Source organism: Schistocerca nitens, chromosome 1 (assembly GCF_023898315.1).
Source record: "Schistocerca nitens isolate TAMUIC-IGC-003100 chromosome 1, iqSchNite1.1, whole genome shotgun sequence".
Taxonomy (NCBI): Eukaryota; Metazoa; Arthropoda; class Insecta; order Orthoptera; family Acrididae; genus Schistocerca; species Schistocerca nitens.
In genome coordinates, this window is record NC_064614.1 from 145,236,284 (window position 1) to 145,260,349 (window position 24,066).

Consider the following 24,066-nt stretch of genomic DNA (forward strand, 5'->3'; position numbering starts at 1 on the left):
ATTTTGCGATTTACAAGAAGGTTTGTCAGTCAGATGTACACTGTTAGACATTATTTCGGAATTAAATAAGTCCGGCGTACTTTCCGTACACTGATCATTTTCATTAGACAAATTTGTCTGTTCGTCACGTGAATTTAGTAAACCGGTTGTGTTAGGCTGGGCAGCGCTCATTACAATAGAGCGTCCCGCGTCATTGATTGTCATCAAGTCAACAGAAGACATAACCGAGTTCGTTTGTTCATCATTAAGGTAAAAGTCGTCATTCGCGATTGGAACGCACTGACTGTTAGTGAACACAGCATTGTCATCATTACACTGCGTGTCACTAGTACTATCGGTAAAATTGTTTGAGTCGGTAACTTCATTCACAATACCTCGCGATACACTATTCATAGTCTTTCGCGGCATTTTTACAGTAGTCACAATTAATCACAAAACAAATAAGCACAATGCAAAAACAACACACAAATACAACAGAGCAACGAATTGCCGTTGACCTGTAGAAAGAAAGTCACAAGATTAGTAAAAGCGTTGCGCCAAATTAAAATTATATTTAAGCAAATAAGAGCAGATATCTGACTGTTTTTCAAAAGATTCTCTACGAAATACGATCCTGGACCGGGTGTCGCCAAGTGTAACCTCCCCACAACATATTCTTTAAATACAACTATATTTATTAGTAATGGAGCCACAGCTAAGTGTGACCTTCCCACAGAAATTTTAAAAACAATATTTATTAGAAATGGTGCCACAGGTAAGTATAAACTCGCCACAAGAATATTAATGGCAAAGACAATTAAATGAAAGCTCGCTATCTGACTCAAATACAAGTTCCCATTAAATAATGAACGCTAATCCCATGATAATGAAACTGTAATGATAACCTAAACTCAATTCAACCGAAAGTCGGTGTTTGCCCTGTGCGAAACGAGAATAAATTTCTTACCTTAGTGAAACTGCATGTCAAAATTCTGCTCTTATTGTTCTCTGGCGCTTGCATGAAAAGCATTGGAAGTACCTTTTTAAAAAAATCTTTGTTAAAAGGAAATGGAAGGAAATTTGAATGATTGTCTCTAAAATTGGTTTTAAATCAAAATTATAATTGGGGGCGATTTTTTGAAAGTTAAATTACAATGAGTGTTCGTTACATTATCTGATGAGCGCAAAGCTGCATGATTATTTATTTAAATAAAATTATACCTCATCCTGAATCTCGACCATTGCTGTGCCGACGCCCGCCGACTGCTCTCCGCTACTACTACTCACATACTCCTAGCACTACTGAGGACTGACTACTGCAGACTGACTGACTGCTCGCTACTGCGAGTCGAGCGCAACTGCTCTGGTCAGAGATTCTACAATGTCTCAGCATCGCTGCCGCACAACATACGTGTTTCAACCTTCAGAATTTGAAAGAGCGTATTCCAGTTAACGTTGTCAAAAGCTTTCTCTAAGTCTACAAATGCTAGAAACGTAGGTTTGCCTTTCCTTAATCTTTCTTCTAAGATAAGTCGTAAGGTTAGTATTGCCTCACGTGTTCCAACATTTCTACGGAATCCAGACGCGTACTCTTGTCAAAACTGAAACGAACAATAGCTCGACGAGGAACAGGTTTGGGAGACTCGACAGACACCATGGTGCGGGCAGAAAACACCGCCGCCAAGAGGAAAACGACAACAAACTCCGCTACGCAACTACGATGCGACTCCGGCCGATACACCAACAAGACTGAGTAGCTTCGACACAAGCGGCGCTGCGGCACATGCGGAAGTTAGCAACCTGCTAGCTCGACGCGCAAGGCGACACTATGCGTTAGACCGAACGGCTAACCGGGCGGGCGAACTCCAAAGTAGTCATGTTCACTCATTCTCATAAATTAAGGATAATGCTGGTACATGGTGAAACTACGCTCTGATGGACGGTTTGCGGGTTTAAATCACCTCGGGGTATGACCATGCGGTGCATTTGACCTGCGGTCGTCGCACGGTGGCGCTGGCAGCATTCCACATACGCAGAGGTGTGTTGGTGCATGTCAGAGTACGGTGGAGCGAATAAGTGTGCAGACGTTTTCAGACGTGCTAATGGTGACTGTGTATTGAAAATGGCTCAAAGAACACATATTGATGACGTTATGAGGGGTAGAATACTAGGGCGACATATAAGATGAACATCAATAACAGCAAAACGAGGATAATGGAATGTAGTTGAATTAAGTCGGGTGATGCTGAGGGAATTAGATTAGGAAATGAGACACTTAAAGTAGTAAAGGAGTTTTGCTATTTGGGGAGCAAAATAACTGATGATGGTCGAAGTAGAGAGGATATAAAATGTAGACTGGCAATGGCAAGGAAAGCGTTTCTGAAGAAGAGAAATTTGTTAACATCGAGTATAGATTTAAGTGTCAGGAAGTCGTTTCTGAAAGTATTTGGATGGAGGCTGGTCAAACACAGCAGGTCGTAGCACGGGACCTCTGTGTGCCACAAAGTGTGATCTCACGATTATGGCAACGATTCCATCAGACAGGAAACGTGTCCAGACGTTACAGTACGGGACGTTCACAGTGTACAACACAACAAGAAGACCGATATCTCACCATCAGTGCCCGCAGACGGCCACGAAGTACGGCAGGTAACCTTGCTCACGACCTTACCGCAGCCACTGGAACAGTTGTCTCCAGACACACAGTCTACAGACGACTGAACAGAAATGGTTTATTCGCCCGGAGACCTGCAAGGTGCATTCCACTGATCCCTGGTCACAGAACACCCCGAAAAGCCTGTTGTCAAGAACACAGTACATGGTCATTGGAACAGTGGTCCCAGGTTATGTTCACGGACGAGTCCAGGTATAGTCTGAACTGTGATTATCACCGGGTTTTCATCTGGCGTGAGCCAGGAACCAGATACCAACCCCTTAATGTCCTTAAAAGGGACCTGTATGGAGGTCGTGGTTTGATGGTGTGGGATGGGATTATGATTGGTGCATGTACACCCCTGCATGTCTTTGACAGAGGAACTGTAACAGGTCAGGAGTATCGGGACGTCATTTTGCACAAGTATGTCCACCTTTTCAGGAGCGCAATGGGTCCCAACTTCCTCCTGATGGATGATAACGCACGGCCCCACCGAGCTGCCATCGTGGAGGATTACCTTGAAACAGAAGATATCAGGCGAATGGAGTGGCCTGCCTGTTCTCCAGACCTAAACCCCATCGAGTACGTCTGGGTTGCTCTCGGTCGAAGTATCGCTGCACGTTTTCAAACCCCTACGACACTTCAGGAGCTCCGAAAGGCACTGGTGCAAGAATGGGAGGCTATACCCCAGCAGCTGCTCCACCACCTGAATAAGAGTATGCCAACCGGTTGTGCAGCCCGTGTACGTGTGCATGGTGATCATATCCAATTTGATGTCGGGGTACGTGCGCAGGAGACAGTGGCGTTTTTTAGTACATGTGTTTCGGGGACGGTTTTCTCAACTTATCACCAATACCGTGGACTTACAGATCTGTGTCGTGTGTGTTCCCTATGTGCCTATGCTATTAGCGCCAGTTTTGTTTAGTGCCACGTTGTGTGGCACCACATTCTGCAATTATCCTTAATTTATGAGCATGAGTGTAGATGTAGATGCAGAACAAGGCCGCTGCCGGGCTGTGCAAGTTAGTTGTTTTCTGTGCTTTTGGATGTCCTGTGTGTATCAGCAGAGCATAAATTCGATCGGGCTGAGGCCTCCTCCTTTTGGTTTCAGAGCGCATGCTGTGTATGCACCTTTAAATGTGTCCCCACTTCACAGTAGCCAGGAGACCGGCGATCTTTTACAGAAGCTACACATTTAGCGCGGATTTCAATGCGAGACGCTAATAATAGTTTGCACAATGAAACTTTGTCTCGAAAACTGGCACAAAATCCAAAGAGATACTGGTCGTATGTGAAGTATGCTAGCGGAAAGACACAATCAATGCCTTCTCTGCGCGGTAGCAATGGAAATATTATCGATGACAGTGCTGCCAAAGCAGAGTTACTAAACGCAGCCTTCTGAAATTCCTTCACCAAAGAAGACGACGTACATATTCCAGAATTCGAATTAAGAACAGCTGCCAACATCAGTAACTTTGAACTAGATATGTTCGGATTAGTCAAGCAACTTAAATTACTTAATCAAAGCAAGTCTTCCAGTCCAGACTGTATACCAATTACGTTCCTATCAGAGTATGCGGATGCAATAGCTCCATACTTAAAATTATATACAACCGCTCGATCGACGAAAGATCCGTACCCAGAGAATGGAAAGTTGCACAGATGACACCAATATTCAAGAGAGGCAGTAGGAGTAATGCACTAAATTACAGGCCCATATCATTAACGTCGATCTGCAGCAGGATTTTGGAACATATATCGTGTTCGAAGAACATGCATTACTTTGAAGAGAACGGTTTATTGACACACAGTCAACACGGATCTAGAAAACATCGTTTTTGTGAAACTCAATTAGCTCTTTACTCACACGAAGTGTAGAATGCTATTAACATGAGAATTCAAATTGATTCTGTATTTCTAAATTTCCAGAAGACCTCTGACACTGTACCTCACAAGCAGCTTGTAGCCAAACTGCGTGCTTATGGAATACCGTATAAGTAAGGTAACTGGATTCGTAGTAATTGACGGAAAGTCATCGAGTAAAACAGAAGTGATTTCTGGCGTTCCCCAAGGTACTCTTATACTCTGCTGTTCCTTATCTATATAAACGATTTAGGAAACAATCTGAACAGTCGTCTTAGGTTGTTCCCGGATGGTGCTGTCATTTATCGTCTGGTAAAGTCACGAGAAAATAAAAACACAATTGTAAAGCAATTTAGAAAAAGATATGGTGCGAAAATTGGCAATTGACCCTAAATAATGAAAAATACGTGGTCATCCTCATGAGTGCTACAAGGAATCTGAGATTCGTCAAACTTCGGCTACAGGGTAACTCAGTCTAATCTAAAGGCCGTAAATTCAACCAAATACCCATGAGTTACAATTACGAACAACTTCAATTGGAAAGGACACATAGAAAATGTTGAGGGGAACGCGAACCAAAGTCTGTGTTTTATTGGCAGAAGACTTAGGGAGATGTAACAGATCTGCTTTTAGCAGAGGCTTCCTACACTACGCTTATCGGTTCCCGTTTGGAGTAGTGCTTACTAGATAGGATTAACGTAGTACATCGAGAAAATTCAAAGAAGAGCAGCACGTTTTGTATTTTTGAGCAAAAGGCGAAAGAGTGTCAATGATGTGATATAGGATTTTGGGGTGGACATCATTAAAGCAAGAGCGTCTTTCGTCGCGGTGGAATCTTCTCACGAAATTTCAATCACTAATTTTCTCCTCCGAATGGGAAAATATTTTTTTGCCGCTGACCTACGTAGAGAGAATCGATAACATAATTAAATAAGGGAAATCAGAGATCGCACGGAAAGGTGCAAGTATTCCTTTTTTCCGCGCGCTGTTCGAGATTGAAATAATAGAGAATTATTGTGTTGATGATTCGATGAACCCTCTGCCGGTGATTTGCAGAGTATCCCTGTAGATGTAAATGCATTATAGATCGTACCAGTTCTTTGGGCTGGTTTAGAACTTGGACCCTGAACCATGATTTCGACACTAAAATTGCGTTTATTTATTTTACCATTCCCGTCAATATCAGATTTCTTGTTGCGTGCTCCTTAGTTAGTGCTCTGATGGAATTTACTATTTTTCGCGAGCTGTAAGCTGTCGTATCGCCCATCACCATTTCATCAGTATAGTGTGTCGATATCAGCGCCCCGCAGGAGTATCGCCATTCATCTCACGTCACAGGCCATAGCGATTAACAATGGACACCAGAACAGCAACATCACACACCGAGGACTGACAGCAGTACACGCCAACGGAAAGCCACCCCTTGCGTCGACAACCAAAAGCACCATCACTCAACTCAACTGCGACATTAGCAGTTTCCCGCCAACTGTAGCAAGTTGCCTACAGAAACAAGTAGTGACATAATATCCTCAGATTTAATTATAAGTTGGCACAGTGGATAGGCCTTGAAAAATTGAACACAGATCAATCGAGAAAACAGGGAGAAGTTGTGTGGAACTATGAAAAAAATAAGCAAAATATACAAACTGAGTAGTCTATGCGCAAGAAAGCAGCATCAAGGATATTGTGAGCTCGGGAGCGTCGTGGTCGCGTGGTTAGAGTGAGCAGCTGCGGAAAGAAAGGTTCTTGGTTCAAGTCTTCCCTCGAGTGAGTAGTTTAATTTTTTATTTTGAGACAATCATCACCACACGTACTGTTTATCAACAAATGTAGGAAATAATCATACAAATGTTCGACAATCGTTCGATCCCTTAAGGAACTTTCCGATGCCTTATAGTTCGCAAAATATTCATTGACATTGTTATTGAAGTCGCGAGCTATATTTGCTGGATTCATATTGCCCACGGAATGCATCTCACGTATTTAATGCACTCTCGTCCAAAGTAGCGAACAGTCAACTGCCAGCCAGGGAGCCTCGTTAGCAGGAATACTCTCTCTTTCGTGTGCCGTAGTGGACTGACGTCATGTGTTTCGATGTTTGTTTAGGTGTAGCTACTGCGGCGCAGTTACCTCGCATCGGACGGACAGAAAATAATTGTCTGAAAATAAAAAATTAAACTTTTCACTCGAGGGAAGACTTGAACCAAGGACCTCTCGTTCCGCAGCTGCTCACGCTAACCACGGGATCACGGCGCTCCTGAGCTCAGCCTGTCCTTGATGTTGCCTATCTTGCGCATGGACTACTCAGTTTGTATATTTTGCTTATTTTTTTTCATAGTTCCACACAACTTCTTCTTGTTTTCTCGATTGATCTGTGTTCAGTTTTTCAAGGTCTATCCGCTGTGCCAACTTATAACTAAATCTGAGGGGGGTGCGATGGGGATGTTCCCTTGTCAGTGTTGGCTTCTCCCGTTGTCTAACAGTACGGTTGTTTCCCGTAAAAAAGTCCAGGTTCTTACTGTATGAACACACTTCTTAAATTATTGCTTCCATTTCCCATTATCCACTAGAAATTTTACTTTAGCACTACTGTTCGACAGTTATAGTACAATGTTTGTAGTGGACTGACAAGGCAGCCAGTCCACAAAGACGGGTAGCCGAAAGGGCACACGTACGCACACGCCGACTGGCGCGAAGTCTGGAACAGGATACGTGATGAATGTGATAAAGAAAAGAACGTAGCTACTAGAACACTTAACTTTTATATCGTCCTTTGGTATACAGCATTCTTGATGATACAAGTGAGACTATCTTTAGATACATGCAATGGTACAAATGGCGCCTTGCTAGGTCGTAGCCATTAACTTAGCTGAAGGCTATTCTAACTGTCTCTCGGCAAATGAGAGAAAGGCTTCGTCAGTGTAGTCGCTAGCAACGTCGTCGTACAACTGGGGCGAGTGCTAGTCCGTCTCTCTAGACCTACCGTGTGGTGGCGCTCGGTCTACGATCACACAGTGGCGACACGCGGGTCCGACATGTACTAATGGACCGCGGCCGATTTAAAGCTACCACCTAGCAAGTGTGGTGTCTAGCGGTGACACCACAATGTTCTATTGTTGTAAACTTCGGGCAGTTCACAAAAAATGTGAAATATTTCGGACTCATCACATGCATGCGTCTATTACTTTGCCTGTTTCAATCAATACACACATCGTCGGCTTATAATTGAGACAAGCATGTATGTGACTTACAACACTTCCGTCCTAAATATGAGTTCTTTACAGTACCCGTTAAAATATGTTTCAATACTCTAGTGTATTATTACAGGTCGATGTATTCCCGTCGGATAATTTAGAGAAGAGAGCAGTTTTACAATGCCTTTGCTAATTTCACACTTGTTATAATGTGAAAACTATGAAATTAACTGAATTTTAAATATTTCGTTATTCGTAAGAATTTATGTATGAAAACAATAGTGGTAGTGCTGCTTTTATTAACTGGGTGAAATGTAGGGGTCTGAAAATGTGTGAAATTGACAGTGACAAATGGAATGACAATTTTAATATTACAAATATATAAATACGAAATATTAAACAGATGCAGATAAGAAAGAAGATAATTACTAGTAAAATGTGGTTCAAAGGGCCTCTAAGTTGGCTGAAGATGTTATCTCGCCGTTTTGAAATAGATAATTATAAAAGTTAAAACCAATATAATACTAACACATTGTGCACAGAATAATTCTTCTTCAAATCCACAAACTGAAACGTTATTGTAGCATAATTTTGGTGCTAGGCCAATAATTTCTCTGTGAAAAGTTGGCTGTAATGGTCTGGAACACGTAAATAAAGACTGTCATAGCAGTCAGAAATTGCAGACATACAATTATGTTTCAAATATCGAAAATGTGTCATACATTCCTTTTCTGTCAAAATAAATGTTCAAACTAAATGTGGTACCACGTTCAGTTCCATTAGAGATGAACAGTCATGAATCAAGATGTCCTCCCAGCGATTTCAGCATCCAGTGAAATCCGTGCCATGTTACTCGGGAGTGTTAACGTTGGATGACGAAGAAATTTCCAAACATTAGTGCTACATGTCTTAGCAATCATACACAACCCCTCGCTCGACGGAATGTCCGTACCGAAAGACTGGAAAGTTGCACAGTTCACGCCAATATTCAAGAAAGGTAGTAAGAGTAATCCACTTAATCACAGGGCCATATCATTCACTTCGACATCCAGTACGATTTTTGAACATATATTGTGTCCGAACATTATGAATTGTCTTGAAGAGAACGGTCTATTGACACACGGTCAACATGGATTTAGGAAACATCGTTTTTGTGAAACACGGCTATCTCTTTACGCATACGAAGTGCTCAGTGCTATTGACAAGGGATTTCAAATTCATTCTAGATTTCCAGAAGGCTTTTGACTCTGTGATACACAAGCGGCTTGTAGTGAAACTGCGTGCTTACGGAATATCATTTCAATCATGTGACCGGATTCGTGATTTCCTGTCTGAGAGGTCACGTTTCGCAGTAATTGACGGGAACTCATGGATTAAAACAGAAGTGATTTCTGGCGTTCCCCAAGGCGCTGTTATAGGCCTGCTTTTCCTTATCTATATAAACGGTTTAGGAGACAATCTGAGCAGCCATCTTAGGCTGTTTGCAGCTGATGCTGTCGTTTATAGTCTACTAAAGTCATCAGAAGATCAAAACAGATTGCAAAACGATTTAGGAAAGATATATGTATGGTGCTAAAATTGGCAATTGACCATAAATAATGAGAAGTATGAGGTCATCCACATGAGTGCTAAAAGGAATCCGTTAAACCTCGCTTACACGATAAAGCAGTCTAATCCAGAGGCCCTAAATTCAACTAAATACCTAGGAATTACAATTATGAACAACTTAAATTGGAAAGAACACATAAAAAATGTTCTGGGGGACGCAAACCAAAGAGTACGTTTTACTGCCAGCACACTTAGAAAATGTTAACAGACCTGCTAAAGAGACTGCGTATGCTACGCTTGTCCGTCCTCTTTTGGAGTACTGCTGCGCGGTGTGGGATCCTTACCATATAGGATTAACAGAGTACATCGAGAAAGTTCAAAGAAGAGCAGAACGTTTTGTATTATCGTGAAACACGGGAGAGAATTTCACGGACATGATACAGAATTTGGTGTGGACATAATTAAAACAAAGGCGTTTTTCGTTGCGGCTGAATCTTCTTACGAATTTTAAATCATCTACTTTCTCCTCCGAATGCGAAAATATTTTGTAGACGTCTACCTACATAGGGAGAAACGATCATCATAATAAAATAAGGGAAATCAGAGCTCGCACGGAAAGATATAGGTGTTCGTTTTTTCAGCGCCCTGTTCGAGATTGGGATAATAGAAAATTACTGTGAAAGTGGTTTGACAAACCCTCTGCCACTCACTTATGTGTGATTTTCGGAGCATCCATGTAGATGTCGTTGTAACGTACTGCGTACAAATAGGTGGAAAGACTCGTTATTGTTAGATTTGAATTGTTAAGTACCGTAAGAACCGTAAAATAACCACAGAGTAACCGTCGAGGGACATTTGATGCACAAATGCAAATTTTTTTAAAGGTTGTGGTGAAGAACTTTCACTTAGATGTAGAGAAAGAAAAACTACAGTCGCGCGTAACTAGCCGTGCGGTCTAGGGCGCTGCAGTCTGGACTGTGCGGCTGATCCCTGCGGAGGTTCGAGTCCTCCCTCAGGCATCGCTGTGTGTGTTTGTCCTTAGGATAATTTAGGTTAAGTAGTGTGTAAGCTTAGGGACTGATGGCCTTAGTAGTTAAGTCCCATAAGATTTCACACACACAGAAGAACTACAGGTTAGGGGCAACTTAGATTGTCCAGCTTAGGGGCAACTTAGATGGTCTGACATGAGAAACAATAAACAACTCTACCGTGTTGATTACGACCCACGACCACTGCTGCCATTGATAGAAAACGTGCTGCTAACTGGATGTCGCACGTAAAACAGGAACAAGACAACAAAGTTTGTGCACGTCTGGTCATTTTGAGCACTGTTTAACGACGCACAAAGCTTGGAGATACCAGTCCACACAAGCGGTTCAGAAGAGATTTTTATCACAGTGGTTCAAAAGTACTCGGGAGATCTTTCATAACCAGTTATCAGGGGCATACCGTTGCCTGGATTTCCGTCCTTCAAACCTTTGTTAATGTCTGCTGTGGACATTGATTAAAAATATTTTTCTTTATCACAATCTGCTGGCAAAGTGTGCACACGCCAAGCACCTGATGAAGTGCTTCAGTCCCTTATCAGCACTGAATGGCATTAAGCATTAAATCAGTCGATGAATAAAACAGAGGATCTGAAAAGCAATCAAAAACGAATGTTCTCAAGTTTCGTTCCGTTGTTCATAGGGCACCTGTAATGCAAGTTTCTCAACCATGCCTCCACATCGGTCGTCGATTTTTAATCAGATATCGAGAGAAAGCAGAGAATCCTAAAAGGGCCTACATAGGGGCAAGAAAATTTCGTAAAACTGATAATCGTGACAAAATAAACTCAAAACTGGCCGTTTTCAGCGAAATAACACGAACTCGGCGATTTTTACGAATTTAGCAAAACGCCGAATCTGGCAAAAAAGTTACACCAAATCCAGAAAGAAAACTAACGCCGATTCTGGCAAGAAAAGTAACCTCTAGCACTGAATCTGGCAAATGGAACATCTAATTTGCCAAAGAATAATACCGAATCTGGCAGAAATAGCGCCAAATTTGACAAAAAAAATCACACCAAGATTGAGCACTGAAATTAGAAAAAATAACACTGAATAGGGAAAAAATGACACAGACATTGACAAAAAGTAGCAAAACTGCCAAAAATTAACAATCAATTCGGCAAAAAACACCGAATTCCGTAAAAAATTGAAGCTAAAATTACCAAAAAAGTAGCTCTACATCAAGGAAATAAATAATGCCAAAACAAAATAATACCGAATTTGGCCACAAATTAAAACTATTTTTCCTTGTCCCTAGTCGTACATTTTTTTTTATTATTCTGACGTAGAGTAGTCAATGTCCCACTAAATTACAACCACATTAAAGCAAATGGAATTTCACACCATAAAACATCAGTCCGCTTTTGTCAAACTTTGTGGAAACGTTCATCACTTAACAAATATTAAATGATTGTGTACATTGTGTTCCGAACTAACGTGCATCATCAGCATAAGTATGAAGTGTGACCCATGATAACGAATGCACTCTTACATTTACTGTGGCGTGAAAGCAAACAGCTTCCGAATGTCGTCTTGAGGAATCATTTGTCATGCTTGAAACACAAGCTGTATCAATTCATGAACATTACTGGATCAAGACTGGTATGAAATTGTATGTACATTGCACACACACACACACACACACACACACACACACATACATACATATATATACACTCCTGGAAATGGAAAAAAGAACACATTGACACCGGTGTGTCAGACCCACCATACTTGCTCCGGACACTGCGAGAGGGCTGTACAAGCAATGATCACACGCACGGCACAGCGGACACACCAGGAACCGCGGTGTTGGCCGTCGAATGGCGCTAGCTGCGCAGCATTTGTGCACCGCCGCCGTCAGTGTCAGCCAGTTTGCCGTGGCATACGGAGCTCCATCGTAGTCTTTAACACTGGTAGCATGCCGCGACAGCGTGGACGTGAACCGTATGTGCAGTTGACGGACTTTGAGCGAGGGCGTATAGTGGGCATGCGGGAGGCCGGGTGGACGTACCGCCGAATTGCTCAACAAGTGGGGCGTGAGGTCTCCACAGTACATCGATGTTGTCGCCAGTGGTCGGCGGAAGGTGCACGTGCCCGTCGACCTGGGACCGGACCGCAGCGACGCACGGATGCACGCCAAGACCGTAGGATCCTACGCAGTGCCGTAGGGGACCGCACCGCCACTTCCCAGCAAATTAGGGACACTGTTGCTCCTGGGGTATCGGCGAGGACCATTCGCAACCGTCTCCATGAAGCTGGGCTACGGTCCCGCACACCGTTAGACCGTCTTCCGCTCACGCCCCAACATCGTGCAGCCCGCCTCCAGTGGTGTCGCGACAGGCGTGAATGGAGAGACGAATGGAGACGTGTCGTCTTCAGCGATGAGAGTCGCTTCTGCCTTGGTGCCAATGATGGTCGTATGCGTGTTTGGCGCCGTGCAGGTGAGCGCCACAATCAGGACTGCATACGACCGAGGCACACAGGGCCAACACCCGGCATCATGGTGTGGGGAGCGATCTCCTACACTGGCCGTACACCACTGGTGATCGTCGAGGGGACACTGAATAGTGCACGGTACATCCAAACCGTCATCGAACCCATCGTTCTACCATTCCTAGACCGGCAAGGGAACTTGCTGTTCCAACAGGACAATGCACGTCCGCATGTATCCCGTGCCACCCAACGTGCTCTAGAAGGTGTAAGTCAACTACCCTGGCCAGCAAGATCTCCGGATCTGTCCCCCATTGAGCATGTTTGGGACTGGATGAAGCGTCGTCTCACGCGGTCTGCACGTCCAGCACGAACGCTGGTCCAACTGAGGCGCCAGGTGGAAATGGCATGGCAAGCCGTTCCACAGGACTACATCCAGCATCTCTACGATCGTCTCCATGGGAGAATAGCAGCCTGCATTGCTGCGAAAGGTGGATATACACTGTACTAGTGCCGACATTGTGCATGCTCTGTTGCCTGTGTCTATGTGCCTGTGGTTCTGTCAGTGTGATCATGTGATGTATCTGACCCCAGGAATGTGTCAATAAAGTTTCCCCTTCCTGGGACAATGAATTCACGGTGTTCTTATTTCAATTTCCAGGAGTGTATATATCCCCAGGTGACAGATTGGAGTACTGAATGGGTCAGGGGTGAAATGCAGAGTGGGTTGTTGGATTACCATGCCGGGTTTGCCATTTGGTACAGGGCACAGAAAATAACTTGGCCCATATCCGACGTGGTAGGGGAGGGGGCAGCAGTTGAAGAGGTGGTGAGGGGGAGGTGGGGCTAAACTGCAGGTGGCCACTGCGTGGCAGGGGAACTGCAGCTCAACAGATGAAAGCTAGGCACAAGCAGAACTTGTAAACTGCAGCCAGAGCCTGAAAACAATCGTATTATGTCAGTAAGACCAATACGTCAAAAAGTAAACCATTTATTATTTAAAACCCCATGGGTTAGAGGATTGCACTGCAATTGCAATAGAAGGAGCGATTTATTTTCACCTGACTTGTAAACCTTCTTCTCTTATTCTTGTCACCATGTCTAAATTAGCTTCTATTGCCAAAACACAGTGGGCGTTACACAATTTTGCCTCGAGCGTGGAATGGTAGAGAAGTAGTATGAAAATGGTTCAATGAACCCTGTGGCAGGCACTTAACTGTGAATTGCAGAGTAACGATGTAGATGTAGATGTTACAATAAATGAAAATGACTCATTAAACATCATGGACAATATATAGCGTAATTCTCTCCTTCAATGGAAATTGAAGTTGGAGGGGATGAGAAAGGGAAGGAACTAATACAAGGTCCGGCAGAAAAACCTCCCCTTTAAGGAAAGCTAATAAAAACAAAACCAAATAAGGTAGAACAATTTTATTTATACTAAATAAAAGTACATATTATGCCATTTTAGAAAATACTCTTATGGTCTTACTTTTTAAATAAAACATCCCTTAAATGGCTTCCTGCACTGTCGACACACTGATTGAGTCTTTCCCTGAAGTTATTCATTACTCTTTGAGTCATTTCAGGTGGAATAGCTTCAACCTCTTGTGTAATTGCTTCTTTCAGGGCTCGTAAAGATTGTGGACGTTGTTCATAAACTTTTGCTTTTAAATAGCCCCAAAGAAAGAAATCACAGGGCGTTAAGTCCGGCGATCGTGGGGGCCAGCCAATGTCTCCACGCAACGAGATCACATGTCCAGGAAACATTTCCTTCACCAGTGCCAGTGACTGCCGCGCTGTGTGGGCTGTAGCACCATCTTGCTGGAACCACACGTTCTCTATTTCACCAAAAAGCTCCCTTAGTTGCGGTTGGAGAAAGTCGCGGAGCATGGCACAATAGCGTTCACTGTTGACGGTTAAATTCCTGTCATTTTCTTCGAAAAAGTAAGGACCGATCACTCCGGAATTGTAAACAGCACACCATACTGTTACTTTAGGGCTATGAAGTGGTCGTTGATGAAGTTCTTGGGGATTGTGTTCACACCAGTACCTGCAATTTTGGCTGTTCACTGTTCCGGCAAGGTGAAAGTGTGCTTCATCAGAAAAAATCACAATATCGTTGGGACGAATGTTCCGAAGAAGGTCTTGGCACAAACTTACACGGACACCACAGTCTCGTTCACTCAGTTCCTGCGTAGTTACAATTTTGTAAGGATGCATTTTAAGATCTCGATGCAAGATTCTTCTCACACTTCGATCAGATATCCGTAATGCTGCCGCATGCTTTTTAGCGGATCGTCGAGGAGATTGTTGAACTGAAGCTCTAACTGCATCAACATTTCCGGGGCCTGTTGCAGTCCGTGGTCGTCCAGGTGGTTTCCTTTTTAATGCGGAACCTGTCTCACGAAAGTTAGCAACCCAAGAATAAATTGTTTTCTTATCGGGAACAGGGTCCCGTCGTCCGAGCGCAAAGCGAACGCGAAAAGCACGTTGAGTATTAATAGGCGATTCGCCATTTTGAATAAAATCTTCCACTACGAAGGCACGATGTTCACCAGACCACGCCATGGCGTACACTGAAAACGGCACGTAGGCAGCTACTTAACGACGCGCCCTCCACCACTCTGCTCCTTCTACTGTCCGCTGCACGTTACTTTGTAATCGGGGAGTTTTTTATGCCGGACCCTGTATTAGCTGCGGAATTAGCGGCGACGACCGAAGATGACTACCAGTCTGGGATTCGAACACATGATGTCCTGCTTACAAGGCAGTTGCCTTAACCACTGCTCCACCCGGACACAATGATTACCGCAATTGCGCGGACTATCTCTGCACGCCCGTACGTCAAGCCACGTCCCCACATAGCGCCACCTCTCCACAGGCCCCGTCCATGACCTCTGTGCCCGCTATTTCGAGATTCCCGCAGGAGGTCGAACGTGACTGTGTATTCGGACTGAAGGTGATGGATTCAGTGACCATCGAAGTGAATCAATTACTTGTCCGAAAGAACAGACTCCACGCATTCGTATAATTTCCTACATTCATTCTCATCTAGCAAACTAACTTGGAAGTATGGAACTATGTAAATGTGCAGGGAGATAATCACTGAATTATAGGAAATAAAATCGCCGTAACTTCTGAACGGTTTGTATTAGAACGTTCAAACTGCACGGTTAGCCGCAGGGCATGATGGGAATTACTATGCCCAGTATGGGTTCTTCTAGCCACGAAGCCCACTTTCATTTGGATCGGTTCGTCAATAAGCAAAATTGGCGCATTTGGGGGACTGAGAATCCGCATTTCGCGATCGAGAAGTCTCTTCACCCTCATCGAGTGTCTGTGTGGTGTGCAATGTCCTGTGACGGAGTAATCGGCGCGATATACCTGGATGGTACGGTGACTACCGAACACGACATGAAGATTTTGGAAGATGATTTAATCCCCATTATTCAAAGTGACCCAGATTTCGACAAGATGTGGTTCAAGCAAGACGAAGCTCGACCTCATCGAAGCAGGAGAGTGTTTCATGTCCTGGAGAAACACTCTGGGGACCGCGTTCTGGCTCTGGGGTACGCAGAGGCCACGGGCATGGGCCTCGATTAGCCGACGTATTCACCATAATGGAGTTTATGTTGCTAAAATTTACCAAAATCCTAAGAGAATGTATTCTAAAAATAAATAAGGAGAAAAAAAACTATCGTAGTAGGGAAGACAAGAGAAAATGGTAAAGTTAATAATAATGTAGAAGATGATGTTCTAGAGTAGGTTGAGAACTTCTGTTATTTGGGGAGCACAATCACTGACGACAATAAATGTATCACAGATATAAAGAGAAGAATAGCCTTGGCAAAGCAAACTTTCCAAAATATTAGGATTTTACTAACAGACAATCATATAAGCCTAGAAAGTAGGAAAAAGTTTGCCAAAACTTTTGTCTGGAATGTCTTAACATACGGTTGTGAAGCGTGGGCTCTGGGAAAGGCAGAGAAAAAGAGACTGGAAGCAATGTAAATGTGGATATGGAGAAGAATGACGAAAACAAGCTGGGTAGATAGAAAAAGTAATGAACAGGTCTTAAGAGAAGTAAATGATAACAGAACGCTGCTAAATTATATAGGAAGAAGAAAATCAAAAATGATAGGGCACGTAATGAGACACAACCAGTTCCTAAAGAATGTATTTGAAGGAAAAGTTTTAGGGAAAAAACCAAGAGGCAGGCCAAGAGCAACGTATTTTAATAACATCAAAGAAGATATGGGCATAAAATCGTATGAAGAATTGAAGAGAATGACAATGGAGAGAGGGACGTGGCTAAATCGACAAGGCATAGCCTTTAGTTTATGATGATGATTCACCATATTCACACATGCGACTCTTCTTTGAGGGGCTATATTAAAGACAAGGTGTACAGCAATAACCCCAAAACCATTTCTGAGCTGAAAACAGCGACTCAGGAGGTCATCGACAGCATCGATGTTCCGACATTTCAGCAGGTCATGCATAATTTCGATATTCGTCTGCACCACATTATCGCCAATGATGGCAGGCGTATCGAACCTGTCGAACTAAATCAGAATATCTGTAGTGACGTTTGCATGTTGAATAAAGTGTGTGCACATCGTAGTTTGTAACTAATTTACGTTTGTTTTCATATAGTTCAATAACTGTCATCCTGTGTATGTGCTGCTAATTAATTTACTTTATGTCAGAATATCACTGTAATGGGTGTGTAATGGATCAGGCAAAATACAAAAAACTACAACTGATTAAAATAATAACGTGACTTGTAAAACTTGCTGCACTTGCACTATTTAATAAGCAATGTTCTAGTCAAGTTATTCTCTAGATACGTACCATAAAGCAAATCAGTTCAGTTGAAACAATTGTGTCTCAAATATGTGAAATAGAATCCATTTAAATGTTATTTTGTCACAAATTCGAAAAAAAAGACTTTAATAAATTGATAGTACAAGCAAAGAACTATCGTTAACTTCCGTAATAAGCAACCAATAACAGCGCACAATATTTACTACTGCTTGCGCTAGTGAGATGTTCTGAGACTCCTAGACTAACCACAAGCTGTTTATTGTGTCAGGATCTGTCCATGAAAACCAGACAGTAAAAAGTAGCTCTCTAGAACGGGTGTTTTACAATGAGGGCAACAAGTAAAGATGCAATTAGAGCGCTGAGCTATGAAAAACCCGTTGTAGCTGTCTTATCAATGCTTTATAACTTTTTTATCAAACACGAGACGTTCTTGCATCATGCAAACGGAGCACTGAAGACGCGATCTCCAAGTGACCTCACATAGGTCATGTGTTCACGCCGCTGCGTGATGTTACCTAATGCATCATGTGATAATATATGGAGCAGAGTGTGGAAGTTCGACAGGGGTCAACGAAAGCTTTCTACTAGCGCTGCGAAAGGAGAGAGTGGCGATTATGTTCCACGCACCTTTCACGTACTGCGCGAGTGGTCTGCCCAATGCAGCTTCGACACACTGACCTCGTACTCTGTGGAGTCAAACCTTCTCCAAACACACAACATCCTTTCGTAGCCCAGTAAGTCACCCATGACCTAGAATTGTATCTCCACAGGACATTCTATGCGGAATATTCTGCCATGGAAATCTTGGCCGGCCGCAGTGGCCGAGCTGTTCTAGGCGCTTCAGTCCGTTTCCGCGCGACTGCTACGGTCGCAGGTTCGAATCCTGCCTCGGGCATGCGTGTTTGTGATGTCCTTAGGTTAGTTACGTTTAAGTAGTTCTAAGTTCTAGGGGACTGATGACCTCAGATGTTAAGTCCCATAGTGCTCCGAGGCATTTGAACTTTTTTTTGGTTTTTTTTTTTGTTTTTTTTTTTTTATCTTGGCTCCTACCACGTTCTTCTGGGATTCAATTATTAAATAATGGATGATGTCAGGAACAAATATGTTTTATCCTTTATTACACCCCGTATATTAGCCCGTTGTTTTTTCATCGTTGGTTTGCTTTGGCAAACATATCGCAGAATAAATAGTGTTTGATAATCTGTGTTTGTGACAATGCGTTGTAAGTAATTTCATTCGGCAAAGACAACTTTATAATCTCTCAGAGGACTAATTGGAGTCAATTTCTAATAGGTTATCGCCGCAGGAAGAAATTACTGTAGTTTCCACATAGACAGAGTACCATCTGTTCAGAGACTGGTAAATAAAGATCGTAACTGTATGGCTTTAGATGCTGTGCCTGTTATTGTGAATTTTACTTGTGATGTTAGCGTATATGGAGCGTTTTCAACGTGGTGCTGTCGTGTTATTGTTACGAAACTTTCAAGATTTATTTGCTGAAATAGCTGAACGTATCGAAGACGGCTTTAAATGGACAAGCTCTATTCAGTTTTCAAAAGTTGACTGATACGGCTAACTACAGTGACTGGAAATTTAGTATGGAAATGTACGTAAAACTCGAGAAACTATGGGAAGCCACTGCTGGAACTGATGAATATCCGAAGAATGTACGGTAAGCATTATCCAAAATACAATTTAAGGAGAAAACAAACGACGCACCACGGAGGAATTATCCGAATGGGACGGGAATCGGTAGATCTGATGTACATATACACACAAACAAACAGTTTCAAAAGAATTGGATCATTTATTCAAGAAAAAGAGCTTCACAAAATGAGCAATTCAATACCGCGTGGTCCACCTGTCGCCCTTACACAACCAGTTATTCGCTTTGGCATTGACTGATGGAGTTGTATCGACTGATAGGTTATATCATCAAAATACTGGCCTAGTTAGAGGGCCCTGCACATAATGCTCCAAAAATTCTCAATTGAGGAGAGATCCGGCAATCTTGTTGGCCGAAGTAAGGTTCAAAATGGTTCAAATGGTTCTGAGCACTATGGGACTTAACATCTGGGGTCATCAGTCCCCTAGAAGTTAGAACTACTTAAACCTAACTAACCTAAGGACATCACACACAACCATGCCCGAGGCAGGATTCGAACCTGCGACCGTAGCGGTCGTGCGGTTCGAGACTGAAGCGCCTAGAACCACTCGGCCACAGTAGCCGGCTGGTAGGGTTCGGCAAGCACGAAGACAAGCAGTAGAAACTCTTGCCGTGTGCGGGCAGGCATTTTCTTGCTGAAGTGTAAGGATGGCTTGCCGTGAAGAGCAACAAAACGGCGCACAGAGTATCGTTGACGTACCTCTGTGCTGTAAGGGTGTCGCGGATGACAACCAAAGCGGTCCTGCTATGAAAAGAAAATGGCACACCAGACCATCACTACCGGTCGGTTAATTATCGAGCCGTATGGCGGGCGACGCTCACGTTCATATCCCACCACTGTCCAGAGCACCTCCAAACATATCTCCGCTGGTTTTCGTCGCTCATTTCGAAGTAGGACTAGTAACTGAAGAGATTTCTACTCTAGTCTATGAGACTCCACATCGAAGACGTGTCTCTAGACGCCCCGGACAGTGGTCAGATAGAAAGAAATAGAACCTCATTGTCGGCCGTTATATGCCCCGACAACCAGGAGCGCTATTTTCATTTCATAGCAAGAAGAGGAGTTTGTGGCACAACTTGACTAGAAGAAGGGATCGGTTGGTAGGACATGTTCTGAGGCATCAAGGGATCACCAATTTAGTATTGGAGGGCAGCGTGGAGGGTAAAAATCATAGAGAGAGACCAAGAGATGAATACACGAAGCAGATTCAGAAGGATGTGGGTTGCAGTAGGTACTGGGAGATGAAGAAGCTTGCACAGGATAGAGTAGCATGGAAAGCTGCATCAAACCAGTCGCAGGACTGAAGACCACAACAACAACAGCAAGACTCCTTTGGTTGTCACCCTCTGCGCTCTTACAGCACAGCAGTACGTCGCCGATATTCTATGAGTTGTCTTGCCCTTCATGGCATGCCACCCCAGGCTTACTTTTCGGCAAGATAATGCCCGCCCGCAAACGGCGAGATTTTCTGCTGCCTGTCTTCGCTCTTTCCAAGCCGTACCTTGGCCAGCAAAGTCGCCGGATCTCTCCCAAATTGTAAGTAAGTTTGGAGCGTTATGGGCAGAGCCCTACAACCATCACAGAATTCTGACGACCCAACGCGCCAATTGGGCAGAATTTAGCACAGTATCCCTTATGGGGACATGCAACAACTCTATCAATTGAATCATTAGTTGCATGACGGTCAGAGGTGGAACAAAGCGTTATTGACTTGCTCAATTTGTGAAGCTCTTTCCTTTGAATCAATCATCCAATTTTTCTGAAATTGTAATCATTTGTTTGTCTGTACATGTATATCACATCTGCCGATTTCCGCCCCATTCGGATAACTGCTTTATGGTGCGTATTTTTCTTTTTTCGTATCTTTGAGTGTATATTGAAGGTACGAAGAAAGTGAAAGGAAAAATCTTAAATGGAACAAGGTGGTTATTAAAGGGAACATTTGTCTTAGTTTGTTTAACCGCAAATTCACCTGTGTATCCAAAATTTCGTGGAGCAACGACTGGTAGAGATGCGTGGCAAAATTTACAATCTTCATTCTAAGATCAGAGTTAATCTACACTCATGCTCATAAATTAAGGATAATTGCAGAATGTGGTGCCACACAACGTGGCACTACACAAAACTGGCGCTAATACCATAGGCACATAGGGAACGCACACGACACAGATCTGTAAGTCCACGGTATTGGTGATAAGTTGAGAAAACCGTCACGAAACACATGTGCTACAAAACCCCACTGTTTCCTGCGCATGTACCCCGACGTCAATATGGGACATGATCGCCAGGCACGCGTACACAGGCCGCACAGCGGGTTGGCACACTCTGGATCAGGTGGTCGAGCAGCTGCTGGGGTATAGCCTCCCATTCTTGCACCAGTGCCTGTCAGAGCTCCTGAAGTGTCCTAGGTGTCTGAAGAAGTGCAGCGATACGACGACCGAGAGCAACCCAGACGTGCTCGATGGGGTTTAGGCCTGGAGAACAGGCAGGCCACTCCGTTCGCCTGATATCTTCTGCTTCAAAGTACTCCTCCACGATGGCAGCTCGGTGGGGCCGTGCGTTATCATCCATCAGGAGGAAGGTGGGACCCACTGCACGCCTGAAAAGACGGACATACTGGTGCAAAATGACGTCCCGATAAACCTGACCTGTTACAGTTCCTCTGTCAAAGACATGCAGTGGTGTACGTGCACCAATCATAATCCCATCCCACACCATCAAACCACGACCTCCATACAGGTCCCTTTCAAGGACATTAAGCGGTTGGTATCTGGTTCCTGGTTCAGTCCAGATGAAAACCCGGTGATAATCACTGTTCAGATTATACCTGGACTCGTCCGTGAACATAACCTGGGACCACTTTTCCAATGACCATGTACTTTGTTCTTGACGCCAGGGTTTACGGGCTCTCCTGTGACCAGGGATCAGTGGAATACACCTTGCAGGTCTCCGGGCGAATAAACCATTTCTGTTCAGTCGTCTGTAGACTGTGTGTCTGGAGACAAGAGTTCCAGTGGCTGCGGTAAGGTCCCCAGCAAGTACTCCGTAGCCATCTGCGGGTGAGATATCGGTCTTCTTGTGGCGTTGTACACTGTGGACTCCCCATACTGTAGCGCCTGGACACGTTTCCTGTCTGCTGGAGTCGTTGCCATAATCTTGAGATCACACTTTGTAGCACACGGAAGGCCCGTGCTATGACCTGCTCTGTTTGGGCAGCCCCCAGTCGCCCTAGTATTATACCTCTCATAACGTCATCAATATGTGTTCTTTGAGCCATTTTCAACACACAGTCACCATTAGCACGTCTGAAAACGTCTGCACACTTACTCGCTGCACCGTACTCTGACATGCACCAACACACTTCTGCGTATGTGGACTGCTGCCAGCGCCACCGTGCGACGACCGCAGGTCAAATGCACCGCATGGTGATACCCCGAGGTGATTTAAACCCGCAAACCGTCCATCAGAGCGTAGTTTCACCATGTACCAGCATTATCCTTAATTTATGAGAATGAGTATAGATCCATTGGGCTCCTACAGTGCTTCAGAAATGTGCGATTGTCTTCTGAGTAAAGTATGAATGTATACTTGTCGAAAATTATGGCACTTGCTCAACAAACTCGAAGCATTGGTAAGAAAATTGTCGATGACTTTGTAGCTGCGATTATGTTAAGTGGACGTCGAGCCGATTTCCAACCCTTGATTATGGCGATTGAGAATTCGTATGTCACTGTTTGGAGTTATTAAGTGATTAATTCAAGAACCAACTAGTCGTCAATTTGCTTCGACAAATAAGACTACAGATTCGACGCTGGCAGCTAGTAGGCAGAACAGTACACGCCAGAACTCTAACATCAATTGTGATGTAAGTAATTCCAAGTCATTTAAATGTTATAAATTTCAGAAAGTTGGTAGTAAGATGATTAAGTGTAGAACTAAGGAGAATCCAAATAAATGTACAATTTCGACGAATACTGTGACAATAGAAAACGAAAATGATGGCTCTAAATGCATCTTCGCATTACGGTGACGATTGGAACAGGGTGAAAATTATTGAACTATATGAAAAAGGAGGGCAACGGCCATGCCGCAGTGGATACACCGGTTCCCGTGAGATCACCGAAGTTAAGCACTGTCGGGCGTGGCCGGCGCTTGGATGGGTGACCATTCAGCCGCCATGCGCTGTTGCCATTTTTCGGGGTGCACTCAGCCTCGTGATGCCAATTGAGGAGCTACTCGACCGAATAGTAGCGGCTCCGGTCAAAGAAAACCATCATAACGACCGGGAGAGCGGTGTGCTGATCACACGCCCCTCGTATCTGCATCCTCATATGAGGATGACACGGCGGTCGGATGGTCCCGATGGGCCACTTGTAGCCTAAAGACGGAGTGCTATATAAAAAAGGAACATAAATTAGTCACAAACTGCGCCATGCATACATTTTATTCAACATGTAAACATCACTACAGATATTCCGATTTAGGTTATGACATATTCGATTCGCCTGCTACTATTGGCGATGATGCGGCGCAGACGAATAGCGAAATTCTGCGTGACCCGCTGAAGTGTCGGAACGTCGATGCTGTCGTCGATCTCCTGAGTGGCTGCTTTCAGCTAAGCAATGGTTTTGGGATTACTGCTATACACCTTGTCTTTAATATAGCCTACAAAGAGGTGGCAGCCAATCGAGGCCCATGCCAATGGTCTCTGGGTACCCCAAAGACGGAATGCGGTCCCCAAAGTGCTCCTCCAGGACATCAGACAATTTCCTGCTTCGATGGGGTCGAGTTCTGTCTTTCATGAACCACATCTTGTCTAAATCAAGGTCACTTTGGATAACGAGGATGAAATC

The 24,066-nt window shown here is 43.9% G+C and overlaps 1 pseudogene; it reads left to right on the forward strand.

Annotated features, from left to right (window-relative positions):
* Positions 1–23,287: 23,287 nt before the first annotated feature.
* On the forward strand, positions 23,288–23,404 carry LOC126206651 (5S ribosomal RNA; annotated as a pseudogene).
* Positions 23,405–24,066: the final 662 nt, after the last annotated feature.